General features: G+C 42.5%; 1 long non-coding RNA gene across 1 annotated transcript; it reads right to left on the bottom strand.

Annotated features, from left to right (window-relative positions):
* Positions 1–2610: 2610 nt before the first annotated feature.
* Positions 2611–6887, bottom strand: LOC140609691 (uncharacterized). Its single transcript, XR_012011420.1, has 2 exons — positions 6383–6887; positions 2611–4373 (listed from the first exon to the last, which is right to left on the bottom strand). It is a non-coding gene; the product is annotated as an uncharacterized lncRNA (long non-coding RNA).
* Between the last annotated feature and the right edge of the window lie 7786 nt (positions 6888–14673).

The following is a 14673-nucleotide window of genomic DNA, read 5'->3' as shown; positions in this document are numbered from 1 at the left end:
ATTTTTAACAATTAAGGGAGAGAAATAGAGAAGAAAAAACATAAACACAGAAGTGGGAAAAGATACTTTTCACAGAAACAACGTAGACACACATACACACAAAAGAAACAAAACACGTAAAACTAAAGGAAAAAGAAAAGAAAGATCTAGAGATTCACAAATAAGCATATTTAGAAGAGGTACATCCAGATAAGACAAAAAATAGGTAGATGGGTGCACACAGTGAGAGAGGGAGGGGTCAGGAGAAGTAAATTCAGACTAACAAGAACACAAAATGACTCAGCCTGAGTGACCTTGCTGGGCAACGCTGAGCCCTCTATGTGGCCCTCCATGTTTCCACCTTGTATGGGATTTTTTTTTAAGGTTTTATTTGTTAATGAGAGACACAGAGAGAGAGAGGCAAAGACACAAGCAAAGGGAGAAGCAGGCTCTGTGCAGGTTGCCGTACGTGGGACTTAATCCCAGGTCTCCAGGATCAGGCCCCGGTCAGAAGGTGATGCTAAACCACTGAGCCACCCAGGCTGCCCTTGTATGGGATTTTATTTAGGAGTTTTGCATCTGCATTTATGACAGAGATCAGCATATACTTTGTTTTCCCAAACTGTCCTCTGTTGTCTCTTGGACCATGTATTTCATTGATCAACTGCACTGTTTTTGTTCAAATTTTATTAATTTATTGTTTAGTGTTAATTCAATCACCCTACAGTCTAGGAATTTTAAAATTTTTAAAAGAAAATAGTTTCCTGAGTTGAAAGTTTAGTTCATTCATTGTCCACCTTTTTTTGGTTGTTTTCTAATGAATGCATGCATGTAAGCCATACTTTTCCTTTGAGTGTCGGCTGGGCAGAAAAACACAAATTTTGTGATGGGGACCTGCTGCTATTCAGACATAGATAGTTTGTACATTACAAATTTTTATTTTCCCTTTAATTCAAGAGCTATTAAAACGTCTTTGTTAACTTCTAATTTATTTCATTTCAATCAGAGACCATCGCCTAAATAATAGCATATTTTTAGAATTTATTAAGATTTCCTTTATGGCCTTAGATACAATTTTTCAGAATATTCCATTTGTAATTCAAAGAAAAGTATAATCTCTGTTAGTTGAGCAGAACGGTGTGTGTGTGTGTGTGCGTGTGTGTGTGTGTGTGTGCGTGTGTGTGTGTGTGTGTGTGATTAGCTCAAGCTCATTTGGCATTTTAGGTAAATTCTATGAGAGTTTTGTCAAAATTCCCCAATCAGATGTTAGAATTTGGTTTGTTCTACTTGTAATTCTATCAGTTTTCTTCTCCAAGTATTTTGAAGCTATGCTTTAAGGACAATAAAAAATGATCATTAGTTACCCTGCAGATTGTTCCCCTTTTCAATATGCTTTTATTATAAATGCTTTGGCCTTGAATTCCATTTCATCTGAATTTAATATTACCATTTTTCTTTGTTTTATTAGCATTTTCATTCCTTCAATTTCATTTTTCCTGGATTGTTTCTTTTAGATATGTTTCCCAAAAAGAGTATACAGCTGGAGTTTATATTTTTATCCAACAAGGGTCTTTTATTTTTCAATTAACAAGTTTAACCCAATCACATCTATTGTGATGACTGATCTTAGAGTTGTTCATTCCTTTTTGTGTGTTTGTTTTATGTGTATTATGCTTTTTAATTTTCTTTCCCCCTTTTCTTACACCTTGTTATGCCAACTGAATTTTCTTTGTTACATTTTCTCACCTTTAAAAGACACTATCTGTAGGTGAGTTACTCCCACAAGAGGCCAAACAACAGTTCTACTTTCTTTTACTACATTGACCACTTCCCTAGAATTTTTATTCCATGGTTAATTTATTTTGCTTTCCATTAAAGTATAACAGACATACGCATAACATCCCTAGATGTAAAGCATACAACTTGATTAATTTTTCCAAGGAAAACTCACTTGTGCAAATCCTATCCTGAGCAAAACACAGAACATTCCCAGTATTCACAAAGCCTTTGTGTTCTCCCATTCCTTCCCCCAGCCACAGGTAAGCCTATCACTGTAAGCCGATGTGCTCTGTTCCTCAACTTGTTATGTAACATCGCAGCATCTATTCCTCTGTGTCTAACTCCTTTAGCCCATCATTACGCCTTTTTGACTCCACGGAAGCATAGAGCAGTGGTGGTTTCTATGACTATATCATAAGTTATCTGTTCTACTGCTGATGAACATTCATCTGTCCCAGTTTGTGGGTGTTGCAGATAATGTTGCTATGAGCATCTTGGCACTTATCTTTTTGGTACAGAGATCTATGCATTCCTTATGTATTGTTAACCTTAAAAATAAGACCGGCTGCTATTTTACCAGCAAAAATGGGCTTATTCGGGGAAAAGCAGAGCATTCCAATCTGAGCAAGCTACAGAGGTCCAAAAAACAAAGGAGAGGAAGACTTTACAGAGAAAAGGGTAGAGTTGGCAGGGTCTGCCATAAACAAAAAGTCCGTTGGAGTAAAGCTGGGAGTTCAAGGTAGTGGCTTTTCATTGTCTGAGTTGTGACTGTCTCTCGTTGGCTGGGCTGTTGCTGAGTGAGGGGGAAAACCCTTCTTCCATCCCCCCACTAGGATAGTAAAGGAATTTTTATTTTATTTTTTTTTAATTTATTTATTTATGATAGGCACACAGTGAGAGAGAGAGGCAGAGACACAGGCAGAGGGAGAAGCAGGCTCCATGCACCGGGAGCCCGAGGTGGGACTCGATCCCTGGTCTCCAGGATCGCGCCCTGGGCCAAAGGCAGGCGCCAAACCGCTGCGCCACCCAGGGATCCCCTAGGATAGTAAAGGTATAACAAGAAGTATAGCCTGGCAAGATCCCCAAGATTGGGTGGGTCTGCAATCAACAGGAAGCTGTAGGAGGTGAGAGCTCCATCTGCTGGTGTCCTACTCCATTTTAAACCAGGTTCTGGGGCAGCCTGGGTGGCTCAGCAGTTTAGCGCCTTCTTCAGCCCAGGGCATGATCCTGGAGACCCAGGACTGAGTTCCATGTCTGGCTCCCTGCAAGGAGCCTGCTTCTCCCTCTGCCTGTGTCTCTCATGAATAAATAAATAAAGTTTTTAAAAAAAAAAACAGGTTCCATTTCAATAATTTTCACAGGAAACATACATGCCCACGAAAAGAATTGCTGGATCATAACCTATGCATATATTTAGTATTTGAGGATAGTGTCAGTTTTCCAAGTGGTGCACCTGCATTGTTATTTAAAATTTCCCACTTTAAACAACCAATACTTACTCTTCAAAAGCAGCATTTACTGTTTTATTTGATCATTTATTTGATGCAATGTTTATTGTATTCCACTCCTTTTGCATGTCTTCATTTTGCTTCTGGCTAGAATTCATTTTTCAGTATTTCGGGTTCTTTTAGAGAGTATCTGTGGATCTTAAATGTTTGACTTCTTGCATGTCTGAAAATGTCTTCATTTTGTCCTCAACGAAAGATAGATTTATAATAGCTAAGCTTGGTATACAGTGGTAAGTTCCAGGCAATTTCAATTGAGGACTTTGAAGATATTGCTCTATTACCGTGTTGATCTTTTGAAAGTCTCTGTCAATCTCAGCATCATTATTTCTTCAGTTTGGAGAGCACTTCTACTATTTCATAGAAAATTTCCTTCCTTCCATTCTCTCTACTCTCTAGAGTTCCTCTATAATGGTTTTTGCACTTTTTCCATTTATCTTCTATGTCCTTTAACTTTTGTTCCATGTTATTACTTTGTATTCTTATTACATGTTCTGGGATAATTCCTCAGGTAGGTTTTTCTGCATTACTGATTTGACCTTCAACTGTATTCATTCCATTTTCCATCCACCTATGAGCTTTGTTTTTTTCTAATTTATCAATAACATTTATATTTTTTTTTACAAAGGCAATATCTTTGTAAAATTTCTCTGGAGTCATTACCTATACTTATTCAAATTTCCTGTCCTGCTTTCTCTATTCAATCTGATTCCTCAGATATATTTTTCATTGATTCTATTTGGTAACTCTCTTTCATAGTGTTATTATTTAGAGGACATGGTGAAAAGACTTTCTCATAACTCATGTTCAAATTCTCAAATCATCTCACAAATTTGCAATCAGATCCAAGCAGTTAGCAGCGCTGGTGCTAAAATGGAGATCGACCAGAGGTGTTCACTTTAGCTGTGTCTGGGAAGAATAGGGGCAGCCTTCAAGTCCTACGTACCTCTTCTCTTCCACCAGCCTTTCTCTTCTGCTCCCCAGGCACCCCTTCTCACTGCTTTAAAAGGGTAATTCATTGACTTTTTTTTAACAGGTTGGTTGAGGGGGCTCCAATAGGGAATTAGTTGATGGGTCCTTGGGAGTCAAAGCTAGGTTGACTTGTTCTCCCTGGGGAGAGAAAGGAGAAAGCCAGAAAGTGTGAAAATTCCTCCAAAGTACAAAGGATTGAGCCAAGAAAATAATATCAGTTGACTGTTCCAATATGCAGAAAGTGTCTGAAAAGGAAAGCCAAGCCTAGGTAAAGAATCAGCTTTGACACAGATAAGTGTGGGAGGCAGGTAAGGAAGTCTGCCCCAGGTGTTCCTATGGATGGTATTGAGTGTTCATGGCTGTCCTTGCTGGGCCACTGGGGGACTAAGTGTGGCTGGGTTGTGCTGGCCCAGAGATGAGGTGGATGAAAACTTCTAGCTCTAGCTCCACTCCTGCAGGACAAATCCTAGAATCACATTCATTAGACTCCCGAGTCTTCCTCTTTCTGCTTTTCCTAAGAACCAGGCTTTATGTCTTTTGTTTCCCAGTGACTGGAATAAATACAGGATAATCCCAAATTCACACACTTTGTAAATGGAGAAAAGTCAAGATCTTCCTCCAAGCCCAGCTTTGATATTTTTGCAACTTAGAATTTCAGTCTCGTGTGTGTTATAAACATCTTCTCTGCCAGACCTAAGAAATGCACCCACACTCCCTGGCTGGTTGAGTTTTTTTCCCTGAGTCTATAGATATCTTTCATCACAACTTGACAAAAGAGAGGTGCTTGGAGACCTGTTTTATAGGTTTTCTATTCTATGGGTTTGCCACCCATTACTATCACCTGTCAGATTCATAAAGCAGTAGAATGTACGTATTCCTGTTGGTTGATTTTATTTAGACACTAATCCTTATAGCCATTAAAAAAGGAAGAAAGGCAAAGGCAGGGAGGAGCACACTCAGACCTCCTCTTGGAAAATTCTCACACATGACAGTTTGAGGACAAGAAGCACAAATAATACTGCAAGATAAATAAACAGGGAAATAAAACCACCAGGATTCTAGTAATCATCAGTTACTGGTCTCCCAAATTAGATAGTGGAACTTGTAGAAACCAGTCACATCTTCAATAACTATTACTCTGCATCTTTAAACCAGCAGACACCTTTACAGTTGAGGAATAAAAGATTCTTGTAGGTGAAATAAAAGATTCCTGCAAGTGAATAGGAGTCAAATTGGAGAGTGCTGGCTCCAGTTTTATGAGGTCATTATGTAACTCCTGGAAGAAGGAGGGAAAGAGCTGAGGCTCAGAGATGGAGCAGTGAGTGATTCCCCTGTAGCCCCCTCTCCCAGGGGACACAGCCTGCTCAATCACCTCCTGGTCACGTCCCCGAGACAGCTATTCCAGTGAAATGGCGTGGCTACACTTAGATATTTCACAGCTGGGAAGCAGCCAAGGCAACAGTAGAAAGGATGTGGCCTCAAACATATCGTCAGCCTCTTTCACTCTTTTCACTTTCTACAAGCAATGAGCATCTCTTCAGTTTCTATGTATTGAAAGGACATATACCTAATACTGTAAGAGTCGGGCCTTGAAAGAGAAGGAGGGGCTGAGACAAAAGAGATGATTCTGTGCAACCAACACCCCAAAGCCCCCCACCCCACAGCTACCCAGCGTTGAACTTCTTGCTGTGTTTCACCTCATTCCTACTACTCATGAGAGTCAAGCCATGCAGAGCATGCTCTCAGCGCTGATGACACAATGGTGAAAACACAGCAGCTCCCCATCCTCGTGGAGCTTCCAGTCTTGGTGGCAGAGGGCGCCAGGCATTCATCAGAAACTCACACAAAGAGAGCATTGCAAACAACGGTGAGTGCAAGGGCTCTGAGACCGTGGCTAGTAGGGGCGTGTGGCCTGAGCTGCGGCAAAGGAGAAGAAGGGCCCTGAGCCCCGGGCCTGGCTCCCAGAGGGCGCCATGCTTCGCGGCCCAGCCCTCGGGGAGGGGGTCCACCGGTGCTGGTGGCTTGTCCCATGCCGTCCCCAGCAGGCACCCCGGCGCCTCGCTCGCTCGCTTACCCATCTCTCTCCGGCGTCTCTCCCCTCCTCCACGCCACTCTCCCTACCTCCATTCTGCATCGCGGCCACTTACTCAGAAATGGGCTCCAGCGAGTCACAACTTCTCTCGGCCTCAGTTTCCTTGCCTGTAAAATGGGAATGATCAAAGCAGCTTGCGGAACCAGAGGGCCGTTGTGGGGTTTCCCGGAGCCGACACGTTGCAGAGCAGCCCGCGCACTGGGCTCCCCACTCCCGCCCTCAGCCATCTTCTTCCCGACCGGTCCCCAGAACGGGGGTTCCCGCTCCTGAAGAGGACAGTGTGTATCTCCTCTTTCAATCAGCGGGACTGCACCAGGCATCTGTGCCGCAGCCTCTGCAGGTCGCACTGCACGCTCCTATCCCTTCCGCTCAGCGGACCCGTCAGGACCCCCGAGTTGACCTGAGGGGCGGAATCGTGTGGTCAGGACGGGGGACGCTGTCCGGACCGGGCCCGCTCTCCGCGCGCAGGTGCTTGGGGCCGGCCGCGGGGGATGCACCTGCGCCCAGCAGCCGGCGGGGAACCGGCCGGGGCCGCTCGCTTCCCGGGAGGCCCGCTGCCACCTGGCGGCCGGCCTGGGCGGTGCGCGCGGGGACCTGCCGCAGGGGGCGGCCGCAGGGCGGCGGGGACCAGCCCCGAGCCGCGCAGTCCCGGCCCGAGCGGACGTCAGGGCGCTGAGTTCGCCTGAGAGTCCGCTACGATCGTAGGCCTGGGTCCAGCCCTACGCAGCCAGAGAGACGACCGGGGGCTTGCGGCGGAGGGCTAACCCCGCCCCTTTGCTCCAGGCGTCCCGGGGCTGCGGAGCCCGAGGCGGACTGCAGGCCTCCGAGGCGGCGGGCACCGAGGCCCGGAGCGGAACACAACCGCAGCAGCCGCGCGACAGGGAGGCTAGCACGGCGCTTGCTGCTGCCGTCCCGCTTGCTCCAGCTGACAAAGGTTCTGCATCGCAGACTGCAAACCTTCCTGCTCGAATTGTCCAGTACATCCCAAGGGCCGTGCAGGGCTGGCGTTTCCCACCTTGGCTCTAGGTCGACAGCTCTTTGAATGCGGACTGGCAGGAGGGGCCCCCAGCCTCGCAGGAGTCTGAGGTTGGCACGGTGGGGACAGCCCCACCCGCCAGACTCTGCCCTTCTCTCCTAGACAGTTACCCTTTGTGGCCATTGATGCCCTTTCCCTGGTGGTGGGGAGACCAGAGGGATCCAGGGAGGGCACGCGGGCCTCTGTGAGAGCGGCTGTTTCCAATAAAAGAGCAGCTCTGAATTCCAAACACCTTTTCCCAACAGGCTGATGGCTCTTGCACAAATATGTCACTCACCATCTCTTCCATAGTTCTGTATATTCAGGACTCTTTGGAGCGTTAGGCATTTACAAGCCAAAGAAAGCGAGGGCCCATCTATATATTTTTCCGAAGAGGAGGAAGAAGAAGAAGAAGAAGAAGAAGAAGAAGAAGAAGAAGAAGAAGAAGAAGAAGAAGAAGAAGAAGAAGAAGAAGAAGAAGAAGAAGAAGAAGAAGAAGAAGAAGAAGAAGAAGAAGAAGAAGAAGAAGAAGAAGAAGAAGAAGAAGAAGAAGAAGAAGAAGAAGAAGAAGAAGAAGAAGAAGAAGAAGAAGAAGAAGAAGAAGAAGAAGAAGAAAGAAGAAGAAAGAAGAAGAAGGAGAAGGAGAAGGAGAAGGAGAAGGAGAAGAAGAAGAAGAAGAAGAGCAGTGCCGACTTGCCTTACATTTATTTAACTTAGGGAAACTCAAAAGATAATAAGGCAAATCTGTTCCCAGGTGACTTAAGGACTCTATTCATAGACAGGGGAGCAGCTGCATAATTTTAAGTTTCCGCCTGAGCAGACACTTCCATTACCCTCAGAACCTCCATGGCTGTCTCCTGGAAAGATCAGCTCCATCCAGGAGGGTAGGGGGGACAAGGGCGGCAAGCTCTTTCTTCCCTTGAGAGCCTCAGTCTGGCCCTCTGCTGCCTCCATGCGTTGAGGCGGAGGGCGAGTCTCCCCTTTCAACCCTTTGCTCGGGTGATGAATTGAATTCTACTCTGGTGGTGTGGTTCAGCTCAGGGGAGCCACTCTGGATCTGTCCAAGAGCTTTTCTATATATGGGCTCTAGGGAAATAAACAGCACTGTCTCAACTACACAGAACACCTAGAATTCTGATCTGGGCAATGGTCCATTCATGGCCAGGACACGGTAGAAAAGAAAAGAGATCCCACATAGAAAGAGGTACATTTTTGTTATCTTTTCAAAACTGATTTTCTTTCCCCGTGATAGATTGGTTACAAAGACAGCCCTTTCCGCCCCTCCATTTACCACCTACCCCACCCCGCCCACCGGCCCTGTGCCCTCAATGATGTGTCTGTGCAGCGACTCCCATCAGGACAACCAATGTATTTCCTGCCCCTTGAATATGAGCTGACCCTTTGATCAACAGAATGTGGCAGAGGACAAAATGTTTTGGTTCTGAGCCTAGGTCTCAGAAGGCCTTGCATGCTTCTTCCTCTCTTGGGTCTCTGAGCTCATTAGCATCTAGTCTGAAGGGTATGTCTACCTTCAACTACACACACACACACACACACACACACACAATCCTGGGCTACACTCTTCATGCGCCAACTGAGGTCATTTGACCATGCCTGAACCAGTCTATACAGCTAGGAGCATGGCAGAGAGTGGTTGGCTTTGACTTGGCTTAGGTATGAAATTCTGAAACAAACTAGAGCAAGGGGGAAGGTATCCCTCAGTTATCCAAAACCATCATGGCCCATATGTGGTATAGTAGCAATTATATCCCAAACACTTGGAAATGACAGCATATAGAAGAGATGGGACAAGTGCTTAGGAGCCAACCACATGTCCAAAGCTTATTTATATAAGCAAATGGATTGAATAATTGACAAATTCATCATTATATTGCAGATTTTTAAAAAAGATTTTATTTATTTATTCATGAGATATATATATATATATAGAGAGAGAGAGAGAGGCAGAGACACAGGCAGAGGGAGAAGCAGGCTCCATGCAGGGACCCCGATGCGGGACTCAATCCCGGGACTCCAGGATCATGCCTTGAGCCAAAGGCAGACGCTCAACCACTGAGCCACCCAGGTGTCCCTATATTGAAAATTTTTAATATACTTCTCTTATAATTTGACATAGTAAAAAATCAAGAAATAAGTAAAGATGCTATGATGTGAATTACACAATCACAAGCTCCTATTTTGTCTACAACATCCTGAAAATGCCCATTCTTTTCAAATAGTCAAGGAGCTTTGGCAAACATTGCTGTCTAACTATGAAGAGAATCTTAACAAATTACGAAAAAGTAGAAATCAGAGAAGCCATATTTTTGGACCATAATATAATAAAACTGGAAATTTGTTACAAAGGGCAGGTTTAATAGTGACACATATCCATTTGGAAATGTTAAAACATGCCTCCTGAAAAATGCATGAAAGAGAAAATTAAAACAAAAGTTACAAATCACTCAGAAACAAATTACAGTGAGAATGAGCAGAGTGAAACCTATGGAATGTTGCCAAGGCAGCACATAGAGGAAAATTCATAGTTTTAAACTATATTCATCAGTTGCAAGAGAAGAAAAAGGAACTGCTGCTAGAGATGAAGGAGGGGCAGTTTTACTCTCTACTCTCCCTGAAAAATTCACCAGAAGAACAAAACAAAATTCGATGTTAATTCTGGACATAGTGCTACAGAGGTAAATGACAAGAATGAAAGTCTCAGTTCTTCCCCTTACATCTGTGGCTTTGGGAACATTGTTTTCTTCTGCACCCTTGGTTTTCTCATCTGTGAGATGGAGTCAATAATGTCTCCTTTAGAGGGCTGTTGGGAGGAATCAGTGATGAATTTCTTTTTTTTTTTTTTAGATTTTATTTAGTTATTCATGAGAGACACAGAGAGAGGCAGAGACACAGGCAGAGGGAGAAGCAGGCTCCCTGCAGGAGCCTGATGCAGGACTCGATCCCAGGACCCCAGGATCATGGCCTGAGCCAAAGGCAGATGCTCAACCAATGAGGCACCCAGGCATCCCTCAGTGATGAAATTTTAATCACATACCTACCGAGTGCTTGCCCTATGCCACATGCTATTCTAAACACTTTACATGTACTGGCTTGTTTAAAATCTGCAGCAACACTTTAAGGTTAGAGCTGTTATTAATCTCCTATGAGTGGTGCCTCAGCCAACTGACTAGTAGGTATGGGAACTGGGATCCAAAGCCACGTTATTTTTTTAGAGCTTAACTAAAGCATGAATTTCCCTGAAAACAGTGCCATGGCTCTGAAAGCTCCATCCAATGAAGCCTTGATGGATCAACTAGATGTAAGGGCGTTAGCAGGATACAGAGTAAAACAAGCAGTACTGGGGAAGTGAGGGAGCAGGAAAAGAAATGAATTACACTTGCCCTTAAGGGCCCAGCTCCTGGCCAAAGAGATCACCAGGGGCTGAGGGTGGGAGAAGCAGCAAAGGTAACTGGGCATGGCACACACACAAAGGCTCCTATTATGGAGGCCTGGCTGTGAAGCCCTTGAATTTTGGAAACAAAGGTTAGATGCATCATTGGGGCCAAGGAGATAACAGATGTGGCACAAATTGTTGGGGATGGTATTGAGGACAATAAACCCAAATTGGAGCTGTGAGCAGCCCTTTCCCGGCTTCTTCCTATGGAGAGTATTTTTCAGCAGAAAAACAATTCTATAGAAAGAGAAGTAATACTTAGAAAGGCACCTGCAAGGTCCTCTGAGTAAATGGATAACATTGGACTTGGATTGCCCTTGGCCTACCTGGGAAAAGGATCTCAGGCCTCTCCTCTCTCAGTACTGTCTCCTTGGGAATTATAGAAGTAAGATAAATATGAAGTGTCCAATGTATGTCTGTTTTCTTTGTTGTTTCCCCATGATCTATGGGTCCACACCTGGCCTGGGAGAGCTGCAAGTTAGCACCAGGCCTTGCACTTACAGGGCTGGAATAACATCTTTAAAAATGGTGAGAAATCAAGGTGGCAGCTTTCGTGCAATGTTGCCTGTGTGCATTTGGTCTCTCACCCGCAGCAGCAGCTGTACATGTCCTGCACAGTAAGGGGGCATAAGCTGTGTACCTGGGTAGCTGTTGGGATCCCCAATAAAATGCAGAGGTGGTGCATGTTGCATAACATGTTCTGAGTCCAACTGTAAAGCTCTCTAAACACAGTATTAGACTAACACTGGTTGTGACTTGTTAATTTGATCACCACTCTGAACCCTTGACAACCACCGAGGCACCATCAATGCATAAATGCTACCAAAAAGAGATGAGGAAAAAAGCATGGGAGCAAATCGTAGATGAAAAGCGCACATCACAGATGAATCATGCAACAGGACAGAATTCACATGAGTCGTCCATGATTTCAAAGTAGTCAGAGAAAACATGATTTTTTTAAAAGACAAGGAAAGAAAGCTCAAGAAAAAGGCACAAAATTTCAAAGAAGAGATAATAAGCCCAAAGAAGGTGATAAGATTATTAAAAGAAAGCTGGCAGGGCCCAGAAAATAAATTAAAAATAAAAATGAAGGTAACATAGAGCACAAAAAACACATTAAAAGCAGAAGATATATTCTATATACACATAGTTGTTTATAAAATAACACATACGGGGGACCCCTGAGGGGCTCAGCAGTTGAGTGTCTGCCTTTGGCTCAGGTCGTGATCCCAGGGTCCTGGGATCAAGTCCCGTGTCGGGCTCCCTGCATGGAGCCTGCTTCTCCCTCTGCTTGTGTCTCTGCCTCTCTCTGTGTGTCTCTCATGAATGAATAAAGTCTTTAAAAAAAAAGTAACACATACAGAATAAACATGACTGAAAACAGTTTGGTAAATGGTAAATAAGCTACAAGAAACACAAACTAATAGAAATTAATGAAAAACAATAAAGTTATAACAATAATTATAGAGATAAATGTGAAAGCAAAGGAAACCAAACATAATTCTCTGAATAAAGAAAGTCAAAAAAAAAAAAAAAAAACAAAAAAAAAGAAAGTCAATGAATAAAATGGAAACGATATCTAAAGATGTAATAAAAGAAAATACCCAGATTTGCAGCTCAAAAGAACACAGCAAGACATAGCTGGATAATATTTCCTTTTCTTCTTCTTCTTCTTTTTTTTTTTAAGATTTTATTTATTTCTTCATGATAGACATAGAGAGGGAGGCAGAGACACAGGCAGAGGGAGAAGTAGGCTCCCTGTGGGAGACCGATGTGGGACTTGATCCCGACACTCCAGGATTTCGACCTGAGCTGAAGGTAGACTCTCAACCGCCAAGTCACCCAGGTGTTTCCCCCTCCCCCTTTTTAAGATAAGTTTCTGTACAGAAAAAAACTAGTAGTCTTCAAGACATGCACACAAATTCACCGATATAGTTCTCTTAAAGAGATGGTGCTAAATTCCCTTCCCATGAGCATGGGCTGGATTTAGCGACTCCTTTCTAGAAAATAGAATATGGCAGCCATGATGGAATGTCACTTCTGAGGTTAGGTTATAAAAAGATGTGGCTTCAAGCTTGGGTGCATGTGTACCCTTTTTCTTTGTCTTTAAATTACTCATTCTAAGGAAGTCACCTCCCATTAGACATTCAAGAAACCTCTAGAGAGGCCCTTGCGGTGAGGAAATGAATCTTGACAACAACCGCATGAGTGAATAAGCAGATTCTTCAGCTGCAGCCAATAGATGGATTGCAACTTCACAGACACCCTGACCCAGAATCATCCAGCTGATTGGTTCCCAGATTTCTGACCCACAGAAACTGTGAGGTAATAAGTATATGTTGCTTTCATTTGCTCAGTTTTGGGGGTTGTTTGTTCTGAAGAAATAAGAACCAATACATTATACAAGGAGGAAACCGCTGTTCTCAGAATTTTCTGCAACCATATTTCATTCCTGAAGATAGCAAAAATCTACAAAGTTTAGGGGGGAGGAAAGCTCAAGACTTTTAGAGCTAGCTGAATTGTTCATGGATGTAGGTAACAGGCAGACATTCTCTAGCATGTAAACACTCAGGACAGACAGCAACCACGATCCTTTTTTTGGAAAAAAAGAATTACTTGGAATAATTCAAAACCAACAATGAAGAAGTGATTACAATTCTAAAATTCAGGAATACAAAAATAAAAATAAAAATAAGAAAATAAAATTCAGGAATACAGAAAAGAAGGCAAGAAGATCAATAATTAACATCAAATCCACTTAAATAAAAAAGATTGAGTTGTGAGAGGTAGAGCTACCACATAGAATAAAAATGTCATAAAGCCCAACAACATAAAAATAATATCATTCATAGATTTCATGGGCAAGAAGGCAGAGAGGTAGCAGAGAATGTAAGTGCTTCCATTTCTTCATTTTTCGTACCAGTCAGTAAAAACATACAGTTGAAAGTAGGAACTTGTTAGAAATTAATGACCTGTATGTTTATGATCATTCTTCTTTAAAGGGATCTTTGAGAAACTAATGCCTTCTCTGAAAAAAAAAAAAATTCTGGTAATATCTGAAAAAATAATTCCTAAAAAAAATTTAGCTTTTTAAAAAATTCTTGTTTACATTTTACCTTAAAATTAGCATAACAATCATTTAAAAATTATCTCTATATATACTTCTACGTGTTTAAGTGTTTACAGAGATATCTGGAATGATGGTCATGACACACTACAAATAATTTTTTTTACTCTACTTTGGTATGATTCTTATCATTTATTTTTGTTTTATTCTTTTTACTTTTATGTGTTGCTTGAATTTTTTGTGGGGGAAAAGCATATATTATTTTAACAAAGTTAAAATTAAAAAAAGAAATAAGGGAGAAATAAAGGAATTAAATGTATAAGTTAAGGAATAGGAAAAAATGAAAAATGAACTCCTATAAAACAGAAGTAAAAGCAGGGAATTAATGAATTAAGAAACAAAAAAGTGAATTTAATTTATAAAATTTAAAACTTTCTTTTTTTTAATATTTATTTATTTATTTTTATTTGTGATAGACAGAGAGAGAGAAAGAGGCGGAGACACAGGAGGAGGGAGAAGCAGGCTCCATGCCGGGAGCCTGTGGTAGGACTCGATCCCGGGACCCCAGGATCGCGCCACAGGCCAAAGGCAGGCGCCAAACCGCTGAGCCACCCAGGGATCCCAACTTTCTTTTTTTTTTTTTAAATAGAAACCATAAATACCAAATTCCTATTTATTTAATCCATAAGTCTGAGATTTCTTTCCTATTTTAAGAAATAATCTTCTAAAAAATAATTTATATGTTATACTTTTCCAATATTTGAACTTAATTGTATTTAAAAGTTTATATTCATTGCTTCACTTCATTAT

Source organism: Canis lupus, chromosome 19, assembly GCF_048164855.1.
Source record: "Canis lupus baileyi chromosome 19, mCanLup2.hap1, whole genome shotgun sequence".
Lineage (NCBI taxonomy): Eukaryota > Metazoa > Chordata > Mammalia > Carnivora > Canidae > Canis > Canis lupus.
The sequence above is the reverse complement of the archived record's forward strand: the minus strand, read 5'-3'. Positions and strand labels throughout refer to the sequence as shown.